The following is an 11856-nucleotide window of genomic DNA, read 5'->3' as shown; positions in this document are numbered from 1 at the left end:
GAGAGAGAGAGAGAGAGAGAGAGAGAGAGAGAGAGAGAGAGAGAGAGCATGACTGGGGATATTAAGAAAGGCTTCTTGTAGGAAAAGGTACCCAAAGGGAACCTTAAAAAGAGGCTCTGGATTTTAAGAAGGGCAGGTCGAGAGGAAGTGCATGTGGGGAATGGGGATAGGCTCCCAGACCACTGCCTCAGTTTATCTGTTCTTATCTTCAGGGTGTTTCACTTGGTGATGTGCCAATAGCAACATGGGTCAAGGATTCTCAGGCGCCTGTATGGATTATGTACAGAACAACATGGCCCTACACTCTAACTCAACATCCACAGAGTAGATGTAAAGACTGTTCATCTGGCATTACTGTCAATATGTTGTCACTGAATGCTCCCAAGAGTGAGGGAACTGGAGAACAGCAGCTCAATCGGTAAATGAAGCCTTGTCCTTTTTTAAAGACTCTGTAAACTTCGCTGGTCAAAGCCCAGCCAATGGCCATTTACCCAGCAAAAGTCATCCAGTGAAAGACTGGGGCCAAAACCCTGAATCTGAAGCTACTGCCTGCCCCTGAGACTCAAAATTAGTCTTTTGCCCATCGGGCAGTTTTGAGGGGCAGTTGTTAGGACTGTAATGTCAGAAAATGAAAAGACCAAGAGATAAGAAAAAGATGACCATCATTCATTCCCATTTGAACAAAAGTTCTTGAGGGTAGGATTCTCTCTCTCTCTCCCTCCCTCTCCATACAGCAGACTGGAATCTAGTCCTATTCCCGCAGAGCAAGAAACCTCAACTTTTTTTGGGTGCCTAATGGACCTCTTTAGAGGTCTGGGGTAGCCCATGGACTCCTTACAACCATGTTTTCATATGCATAAAATAAAATAGATAGGATTACAAAGAAAATCAATTATATTGAAACAAAGAAGTCACATATTTACCCCCCATCCTCCTTCATGGATCCCCCGACATCTCTCCATGTATACCTAACGTGCTACTACACCCCCTCATGGTCACAATGACATTAATCCCACGAAACTCTCACACTGTTGTCGCTGGGATTCAATAAGAGATGAGATGCCAAGTGCTCAGCAAATCTTAAAATGACTTGGTTGTCACTGATATGATGAGACACAGGAAGTATACGCAAGCTCAGAAAGCGGCACAAGAATGCAAGGTGCTATCAGCCCTGGTGAGGTACTAGGACGAGGGTACGGGCTGAGTGCAGGGCGTTCAAAAGGTTTTTAAGCAAGTGTTTTTTCCCCCCAACAAGGACCCTGTTGGCACTTGGCTGTATTCTGCTAACTCAGCTTTTTCCCTTCTTGTATCTGGAGGTATAGGGCAGGTATGTGTACTGGGAGTGTTACATGTAAGCTGTAAGCAGATCATTCTGGCTTCAGGTTCCTCCTCTAAAAGGAAGGGGTTTAAGCAGAGATCTCTAAGGTGCTACCAGCATCCCAATTCATGATCCTGTGAGCCCTTTAAGTGTTATATGTAAGCTACCTTTCGAAGGATCCCACAACCTACTTCTTTAGCCCTGACTCCCACTACAACTCAGAGCAGAGTGAAATGTAAGACTGAAAGCTCCTTGAGGGCAGGCACATTCTGTATTTTATCTTTGGATCTCTAGTGCTTACACATGTGTATGTGGATGATGGGGGAAGCAGACAGTGTAGACTGGTGATTTCCTCAGTGTGAGGGACTTGGGGTGAGTCCCTCTACCAAAGAAGATCAACCCCTGCTCTGTAACTTAACATCTGGGGGCTGAGAGGTTAAGGGACTCATCCAGAGACAGCATGGGTCAGATAAGTGTCTCAAACCCAAGTCTTGACTCCCAGGAAGGTCCTTCATCTGCTAAGCCACACTTCCTCTCCTTATCCACAACTGGTGCTTAATAAATGCTTTCTGAATGAAGGAACAGTATAGTGGAGAGAGTGCTGCATCTGGAGTAAGGAATCATGGATACAAATCCTGGCTCTCTGGCTTGGTTTTGTGGCCATTTAACCATCTTATTCATCTGCTGCATGTCTGTCCTAGGACCATTGAGAGGAATAGTGTGTAAACCTCAAGGGTCATGGAAATGTGAATTACTAATGTCACTGCTGTAAGAATGGGTCTATTTGGTATCCTTGGCACAGACCTTGAGACCCCTTCCCTCCTTGCCCTACCTCATGGTGTTTCTTGGGCCAGGAATGTTTTTCTGTTCTCTCTACTCACTCCTCCCCATCCTTAAAGGCTCAACTCAAGCCCGTTCCCTCCACGGAGCCCATTCAGCCTGCTGTGATCCCCTTCTTCCCCCATTCTGAATGAACAATACTTACTGTCTGCATCAATCCATTTGGAAAACAACAACATGGCGGTCTATGGTATCTGCCGCTGTGACTGCTGTCTGCTGCTTCTGGGGAATCCTTTCCCTCCCCTGACATCAAAGTGGGGATTCCTCTATGGAGGGGCTGATGTGGAGCTCCCTTTCTAACCCTCAGATTCAGTGATTTCACAGACCTAGCAATAAGGGCTCAATAAAGTGGTGGAAGGGACCCCAGAGGGCATTTATTGAGTCTGACTCTACTTCACAGTGCTTCGTGCATTTATTAATAATTAATTAAAAATAAAAAAATAAATTCATTAATAAATGGTTACTCATTGATTAGCAGAATGCTTGGCATACAGTGGGTGCTTACTAAATGCTGGATGACTTGTTGACTTCTGCAGAGGAAGAAACTGAAGCTTAGCAGAAATCAGGGAGAAGGGGGAAGAGCAGTGAGTCTGGAGTTCGAGGGCCTGGACCAAGTCCTGCCAGCTACGTGACCACTCATGTGGCCCTGGGCAAATCGGGGTGGCTCATTCTGGCTTCAGGTTCCTCCTCTAAAAGGAAGGGGTTAGGGGCGGCCAGGTGGCCCAGTGAGTAAGAGCACCGGCTCTAGTGTTGGGACGACCTGGAGATCGAATCCCGGGCTCAGGCACTCAGCACCACACCCAGAAATAACTGGCCGTGTAACCTTGAGCAAGTTACTTAACCCTGATTGCTTTAAAAAAAAAAAAAAGGAAGGGGTTTAAGCAGAGGATCTCTAAGGTGCTGTTAGCATCCCAATCCATGAGCCCGTGAGCCCTTTAAACAGGATGGAATGTTAGGAGACCTGCACTGGGATGCCACCATGTTGGACTCCTTCTGGCCCTGCGCACTTTGGGACACCTGGGCGCAGGCCCCATCACGTCATGTGTGCGCTGCTGCACCAGCTGCTGGGGAGCACGTGTCTGCCCCAAGTCTCTCCTCACTCCAGCCCAGCCTCCCCTCAGTGTCAAAGCGGCCTTCCTAAAGGGCGGGTCCTACTGTGTCATCTCCCTGACTCAGTGAACCCCAGTGGTTCCCTGACACCTTCAGGATCAGAGGAAAGCTTCTGCTTGTTCCTGGCTGACCCCAGGCCTGCTCCAAGTTTTCTCAGACTTTGCATCCCCTCAGATTCTGCAGTCCTGGTCTCCTCTGTGAATTATTTCCAGCTGATTCTTTCTATACCTTATTTGTGCCTACAGGTTTTAGGGAGTCTACCCCAATCAGATCATGAGCTCTTCATGGGCAGGAACCAGGGGTGGGGCTTTTTTCAACCTTTTTTTGTATCCTCAGTAAATGGCACTTAAAATGACTTCAATGTCATGGTCCTGTGCAGATATCTCCTCCCCCAGCTCCATCCCTTCCACCAGCATCTGGGTGCCTCAGCAGATAGAGCACTGGGCCTGGAGTCAGGAAGCCTAGAGTTCAAATCGAGCCTCTAGCTGTGTGACCCTGGGCAACTCACTTAACCTTTGTTTGCCTCAGTTTCCTCATCTGTAAAATAAGCTGGAGAAGGAAATGGCAAACTCCTCCAATATCTGTCAAGAAAACCCCAACAGTATGGTCTATGGAGTCACAAAGGATCAGACATGAATGAACAATATTAGTTAGCTCCTTGAGGGTACAGAGAGTTTTCTCTTTACTTCTATTTGGATGCCCAGGGCTTAGAGCAGTGTCTGGCACAAAGCAAATGCTAGTGATATATTTCCAGCAAAGTCGCTAACACATCTGCCATCCTAAATTTCTTCATCGGTAAACTGAGAGAGGGATGGCCTCCTTTCTCTCTTGGTTCTAAAGTTCCATGGCCCCAGATGGCCCCCAAGCTCCTCTCCCACCCCAGGGTGGTTGGTTCCCCACTCCTGATGTTTGGTCCTAGTCCACTGGTAGTTAAGGAGGGGGAGAGACGTGGCAGAGGAGCCCAGGACATATAATGGGGATATTCCCCGATCCTATTAGCAATAAGAGAAGAGGGAGTGGAAATCTTATTTTTTCTGGTGCCAGTGATTCTCTCCTTTCCCCCAAATGATCCAAGAGATTCTGTTAGGAATCCTTCCTTTGAAAAGAGTTTTATTAAGTGCCTACTGAGTGTCAGAAGCCATGCTAGAGGCTGGAGACACAAATATGGAAGTAGGCCAGTCTCCATCTTTGGGGTGCTTACAATCTGCTGGGAAAGAATTTTGAAAAGAAAGTCCCTACTTTTAAAGGTTAGAATAAGCCCATGTTTCTCCTGTCTCTCAGGGAGCTCAGAGGCAACTGCTGTTTCTAACTCTACATGTCCAAAAAAAAAAGATCGCTAGTTTTTGGCTGAAGTCCAAGGATGGGACATTCCAGCCCCCAAAGATCATCTGCACAAAAGCTGCAATTAAGTCAAAGTGGGGGTTTATTAAGGAAGCCAGAATGAAATCTCTGCAAACGCTCTAATTAGATTGCATCGTCCCTCCTACTTAGCCACAACACCACAAGGACCTGTGGTCTAGTAGATGGCACTGGAGCAGTCTTGCTTCCTGAAGTCTCCAATGGCGAGGGCCTCCTGGACAAAGCGAATGGCAAAGAAGGGGTGGCTACTGTGCTGGGGGAGGAGAGGAAGGCAGTTTTCCACACTCTGCTCCTTCCTTCCAGTCAGGCTGTGGGGAGGAAACAAGGCTGACCTGGGATGGAAGAGAAAGAAGCTTACTGACAAGGAGGGCTGTGTCCCAAAGCAGAACGGAAGGTGCAGGTCCATAAGTAAAGTCTGGGTGACCCCTTGTAGAGAAGAACATAGTATCTGTTGGCATGGAGTTGATAAAGCACCTCCAAGGCTGCCTGGTTAAGTCCCTAATTTCTACAGACAGGGTGCCATGACTTCCCTCGGTCCCACTGGAAGGAGATGGAGCACCATCCTTCTCATGATTGCTAAGTGCATTCTGGAACCTCCATTTTCAGGAAAGGCTCAGCTCAGCATTGCTCACCCCATTCACCCCTATTTCTCCACTCTGCAGCAGCCTTCTCACCTTGGAAGATCCCCCTGCCCAGGGTCCCCCTCCTTCAACTGGTTAAGTTCTTCTAGGAACCTCCATTTGGAAGATGTGCTTGGGTTGGCCACATTCACTCACTCCTGCCTCTCTCATCCTGGTCACCTAATACATGCTTACTGGCTGAATGTCCAGCTTCAATGGGGGAGCTCCTTTAGAAGTCAGGGTGGGCAGGCTAGTGGACTGGGGGACCCAAGGCAACTTGCTGTGCTCCCTTGGACAAGGTGCCTTTCCTCTCTGGTCTCTATATATAAAATGAAGGGAATGTGGACCAGATGATTTCTGCATCTTTATTCTAACATTCTTTGATGCTATGTCCTTGACACCTCTGAAGCAAGACATGTTTAAAAGTCATAGGCTCATGGATTTAGATCAGGAAGGAACCTCACAGAGCATCTCTCTAGTCCAATGCCCTCATTTTAGAGAGGAGGAAAACTGGGTACTTCAGGACTAGAACTCAGGGCCCCTGACTCCAAATCCCTTCTAGAAGAAGTCTCTTCCGTAAGTGTTTAGCTATACTGAGTTTTCTGAAGCAATGCTGCTCATGGACCTATGTCTGTCCTCTGCTTCTCAGTTAATACTGACCACGGCATCTTCAGGTGGTCCAACCTGCCATAGCATCAACCATGCTCTTCAGCCTTGGCTCCTGGGCCACTGGCAAAGGGCTCTCCTTCCCATCTCTAGCAATTAGCTATAACACATGTACCCCCTTGGGATTAATTGCATTTGATATTTAAAAACAAAACAAAAAAACACATTAGATTTCTTTGGAGTTAAATTATCTGAAAAATTGTCCTGTAGCAAGCTGCTGAACAAGAAAAGGATCATTAAGGGGGAAAAAAGGAGAGCCCTTCATTAGGGGCTGGGGGTGGGGACAAAAGAGCAGGCTTCCAGGATGGGAGAGCACCAAAGGGTTAAAGTCATTTTCATTAAAATTTAAATTTCAGCAGGCGATCTCACTCCGCTCTCCAGCCCTCCCCTTCTCCCCTCCCTTCCCCTTCCCCGGTGCCTCTGAACGTTAGGCTGGCAACCATTTCATATTTCAATCTCGGCAGAACAAATTGAATTAGATGTTGAAACCAAACTCGGCTCTGTTCTCCAAAGCCTACATGCTCGGCTAGCGCTAATCCTTTTCGTTGCTGCCGCCGTGCACTGAGAGGCTCAGCAAGAAATCTGCCCCACCACAAAAGACAAAAAAGGGGGGAGGCGGGGAAAAAAAGGAAGCATGTGGGTTAAGAAAAGGGAAGAAAAACCTGGCTGAAATTGGCTTCTGTTTGACACTCGGGCCTCAGAGGGCTGGAGTCGGAGCCTTCCGTGCAGTGGACAGAGGGAGGATTAGTCTTCTGCCCCTAGAATTCTGGTCCGCCTGCCCTCTTCTCCCAAATTATGTCTAGAGACGGTGCTGAGGGTCGTGCTCCCACTCCTTCCCCTCCCCTCTCCCCCTTTCAACAACTAGAGGAAGATGCTGGCACTCTTACTGGGATTCCAGAGCTCCAGTCGAATCTTGGCTTGATCTTCTCTACATGGTGTCTTCCCCATCTCGCTGCCCATCTTCTACCCTCCCTTCCTCCTCCTCCCATCTCCCCTTGGTATTTCCAACCCCAGTATGTAAATCAGACATGAGAATGCCAATTGGAAAGTTTCCGATGGGGAGATCCATCACTGCCAAGCCTGTCCTCTCAATTTCACACGTGGAAATCATCACTTTGCCACTGACCTTCTTTCCAGACTGGGGGTTCTGAGGACTTGTCTGGGAGCTCAGGGCAAAGGGTTCAAATCCTGGCTTTGGTAAGAAAGAGAAGGGGTCATTTAATGGTCTCAACTGGGTCCCTGGTTCATGTGAAATCCCCAGGATTCAGGTGGTCAAAAGCAGAATAAATGGGAAAAAAAAGAAAAAAAAACTCAAGAGAAAGCTAGCTCATGTGGTTGGGGTCAAAGCATTGTATAATATCCCAAGATAAAAGGGATCTCACTGACCATCTAGTCAATTCAGCCTGGAAAAAGGAATTATCCCCCCCCACCACCATTTCTGCACCCCCCTTCCCCGCCTTGGCCCTGCTCAATGAGGGGCCCTCCAGCCTTGAAGAACTCTAAGGAAGGGGAGCCCACTGCCTCCAGAGGAAGCTTAAATGAGGACTGCATCTTCATCTTTTACATTGTTTCTTGGCAGCCTCCGTGTCCCCTTCCCTCCCAGGATGGCCCTGAGAGCTGAGGTACTTCCTGATACCTAGCCTATACCAGTCTCCTCACTACTACCACTCACTGCTCCCGATTCTGCCCTTTGGACCAAAGCAGAACCAGTACAGACCCTCCTCCAGATCAGAGACCATGCCCTACCCTGAGGAGTCTCTTCTCTAACTTAAATATCCCCAGTATCTTCAACTGACTCTCATGTGTCATACATGGAGGCCCTTTACCATGCTAAATAACGTGCCCCAAATCAAAGGCCATACTCCAGTTGGGTTCTGACCAGGGCTGAGAGCAGCAGGACTAGGCATCTCCTCATTCCCAGAAGTGATGGGAGTTGAGCCAAAGTCCCATGACTGTACTGTTGACTCATATTGAGGCCTCCCCTCCCCAACACACACACCTAGAGCTTTTCCAAACAAACTGCTATCAGCAAAAGCCTATGCCTCCAATCAATGCCAGCCAATACCGCAGCAGTTCGAGGAAATGTTTTTCCTTTTTTTTTCTGGTTAACCAACAAAGATCCAATAAATATATATACATATATATCATACATGCATGTAAAATATACATAAATAGAAACTCTTATGTACAATAAGAGATAGATTTTAGGTCAGCTCATGGAAAATCTTCCTAACAATGACAGCTGTCCCAAGGGGATGGGCTGCCTTCAGAGTCACTGAGTTTCTCTATAAGAGAGGACTTCAGGTGGAGTCAAATCAAGAAGACAAGAATTTATTAAGCACCTACTATGTACCAGGCACTATGATGAGAACTGGGGATGCAAGGATAGATTAAAAACCAAGATACATGACAAACAGTCTCTGACCTTAAGGAATTCACAGTCTAAAGGGGGAGATGGCCTGTGCACACTGGAGATGATTCAGGGAGAAGGCACCAAGATTAGGGAAAACTGGGAAAGGCTTCCTAGAGAAGGTGGGACTTCAGCCAGGGGACCTGGGGAAGCCTGGAGGCAGAGAGGAGGACAGAGCCCATTCCAGCAAAGGAAAACGCCTGGAATCTCGAGATGGATCCTCCCGAGCAAGGAAGAGCCAGGAGGCCAACGCCCCTGCACCATAGCCTACCTGGAGGGTAAAGAAGTTATGAAAAGAATCGAGAGGCAGGAGGGGACCAGGCTTTGAAGGCCTCTGAATGCCAAACAGAGGAAGAACTTCTTGTCTGGGACGATGCAGAGCTCATCCACAGGGTGGACTAGATCAGAAGGGTCATGGCCTATGGACTTTGTGTGGCCTCTGACCTTCTGAGTGTGGCCTGAACCAGATTAAAATGTAATCGGGAAATAGTTAACAAACTAAAGAAAAGCACAATACAACACAGATGATGCTGAAATGTGGTTTTCTAAGTCAATGTACTGCCTCCGGGGATCTTTGTTTGGGTTGGCCAAGTCTGACATCACTAAGCTAGATGACTCGCAGACCCTCTCAGGTTCAAATCTATGCTCTTATTATTGCAGAGATTATTTAGTTCAACTCTTCAATTTGAATGATGGGGACATTTAAGCCCAGAGATGTTACGTAAGTTGAACGAGGTCACCCAGGTGGCCAACAGCAAAGCCAGGATTCGAACCCAGGCACCATAACTCCAAATCCAGGCCTCTTTCCACGCCACAATGATGCTTGCGATGTAATACATGACTTTAGTTTGCTAATTAATGTTCTGTGCAAGATAATCTTTTCCCAATTAGGCTACAGTTGAGGAAAGTCCAAGACAATGGAGGAACTGGGGTCAAAAGGTACGTGGCTGTCTCCCCTGCTGGCTGGCACTCCCCTTGTCTGGCGTGGATTTATGGAATCCCCGATTTAGAGAATGGTTGGGTTTTATAAACTTGGAAGGGCCACAAAAATGTTCACGATCAACATCATGGGTAATTTTGAACAAAGGGTTAATGCTGGACATTAGTTTAATAACACTGAATGATTTTCCTGAATTTGTGTTCCATGAAAATGAACATATATGAGCAATTCAATCCTGAAAAATACAATCATCATCAATCTACATTTACTTGCACCTGTCAGGTGTGGGCCCCATGCTGGGTGCTAGGGGCACAATAAAAGGGGTACTCATGCCTGAAGTGGGCATCTTCTGTCAGCAGAGTTTATACTGAGTGTTCTTATCAACATCTGGGGGTTGCTGAACACTACCCAGGTCTACATGAGCCTCTATGTTCGACAAAGTTTCCAGGAGCAGTGGGGGGTTTCCAAAGGGCTGGCAAACATTCCTACAAGTCAAGCTCTTCATGCAACATGTAATGGTGTTTGGAGTCGAATCTGTGTCAACTGATCTTTGCCTTCTTTTACCCAATCATCCAGCTGTGACAATTCTGTGCTTGATAACAACAGTAATAATCCACCAACGGCTTGGCCCTGGAGGTGCTAAGGTGTTGGAGATGATGGGCAAACAGCTCTCAGGTGGATGCTGCTCACAAACAGAATCACTCACTAAATGATTCTGAATGTTAAAGGGCCCCAAGGATCCAGCCAGAGAGAGGAGAGCCCACTCTGGTCATCCCGGATGGTGGGAGACCAAGGGTCTAGAGACCAGGTGTGTCATGGTTCAGTGGAAGGCGAGGCCTTCTAGTGGTTACAATACTGACGGCTCATTAATAAGCTTATTAATAGTTTATACACAGACACGCTATGATCCAAGCTCTGTGTGCCATTTTCCCTTCAGTCTGGGCACACTGCTTTCTTCCCATTGAGTTCCACACAGAAACCATCCTCATCCTCACTTTTTCCTACTTTAGTAGGTCACATTTCTAGGGGTTGAAGGGGAGGACTTTTTCACAGCTTGGGCTTGTCTGCTAGGGGGACACTTTGATGCATTGGATCTGTGTTTGAATATGGGCTCTGCTACTTATTAAGTCATTACTGAACATCTGAGGATAATGTGACTGTTCCATGAGCACTGGATTTTAGAATCAGGGACTATGGTTGAATCTCAGCTCTGCTGCTTCCTTCCTTGTGTGACCCCAGGCAAGTTATTCCCCTCTCTGGCAGGTCAGCATCTTCCACTCTGAAAGAGGTCTGGATGAGGCCCTTTCTGATTCTAAATCTAGGACCTCATGATTCTATTTATCCTCAGAATGAGCTAATGAGGCAGGCTAATATAACCCCCTCTGATGATCCCCCAGGTCAAAATAATGTACAGGCAGGAAAGAAAGAAGAAGTGTGTTTTCCTAAAATCAGCCAGGGACTGGCAGAGTGGAATGAGAATATGGGTCTCTGAGCTTCTAATTCCTGACCCCACAACCTGGTGATTGCTGCAGACTGGTAGGTGAATAGTACTGAAGCTGAGACACAGGGAAGATGGTATTTAGATGTGCGGTGTTGATAACTGGTATTGAGATAGGTGCCCAAGAAGATGAATGGTCATTTCTCGTGTTCTTTTGTTTGAAATAATTTTGTTGTCTATGCTCTCAGGTATGTGGTCAGGTCAGAAAATAAAAATAAAAAGCCATGGTCCAGTGGCCTCTGAAGGCTACAGAAGAGTTGTACCAGGTCTATGGCGAAAAATCAACTCAGAGAATTTTAGAACCAAAAGGGACCTTAGAACACAAAGCATCACGACCAGCAGGGGCCTGTTGGAACCTCAGAAGCCACCTAGTCCAACCCTCTCATCTTGACAGATGAGGAAACTGAGGCTGAGGGGGAGGGGGAAGAGGCTAGGAAGCCCCCATGGGAGGCTCTGTGCTCATGGTAGTAGCAGGGGAATAAGGGCAGCATGCCAGCCCTCTGCCCAAGCCCTTCTGGAGGTGAGGCAGAATTGGGCTTTGCAGGGTGACCTTTCCCCCTCCCCTCATACTCCTTTTTCTTCTGAAATTTCCTACTGTTTTCAAGGGCACAGCCTTCCTTGTGCTCATCCATGTTCCCAAGAACCTACAGATCCAAGCAGTGGCCCAATATCGTCTATCACTTACACCTTTCCATGCAGAGTCACCACCCTGACGGCCCTCATCGCCTCTCCCCTGAGCTAGCACAACAGTCTCTTGGTCTCTTCCTCATCCTCCACAGAGCTGCGTCCTACTCAATAAGCTCCAATGGCTCCCTATTACCTCTAAGATCAAATGCTGTTGCATCTTTAGTTCCTCCTCTTAAAATGTCTATTTTGTATAGGTTTTGTAATGTACATAAATATTGTACAAACAAATAAATGCATATGTTGGGGATATATAGTCAACATTTTTCTTCTGATACAGGTGTGTGATTGACAAATTTTGGGGACTGCTCTTCTAGAGAACAGAATTACTGAGCTGGGAGGCATCTCAGAGATTATCTCTGGTGGGGGGGAATCTGTGGCGTCGGGGCCACATGTGGCCCTCTAGGTCCT

The 11856-nt window shown here is 47.3% G+C and overlaps 1 protein-coding gene across 2 annotated transcripts in view; it reads right to left on the bottom strand.

Annotated features, from left to right (window-relative positions):
• RBM19 (RNA binding motif protein 19) overlaps window positions 1-11856 on the bottom strand; it is a 189046-nt gene that overhangs the window by 14708 nt on the left and 162482 nt on the right. Inside the window, exon 25 of one of the 2 annotated variants that reach the window (XM_069081715.1) lies at window positions 3352-4959. The exons of the other annotated variant lie outside the window; for it this stretch is intronic. The gene's annotated coding sequence lies outside the window, so the exon portion shown is untranslated. Of the gene's footprint in view, window positions 1-3351; window positions 4960-11856 lie in introns of those variants that run through there. 2 annotated transcript variants of the gene reach the window in all.

This window comes from Petaurus breviceps, unplaced genomic scaffold, assembly GCF_028583685.1.
Source record: "Petaurus breviceps papuanus isolate PSGF00001 unplaced genomic scaffold, PetGlider_PUasm1.0 99, whole genome shotgun sequence".
Classification (NCBI taxonomy): Eukaryota; Metazoa; Chordata; class Mammalia; order Diprotodontia; family Petauridae; genus Petaurus; species Petaurus breviceps.
This window is presented reverse-complemented; position numbering and strand designations above follow the sequence as displayed.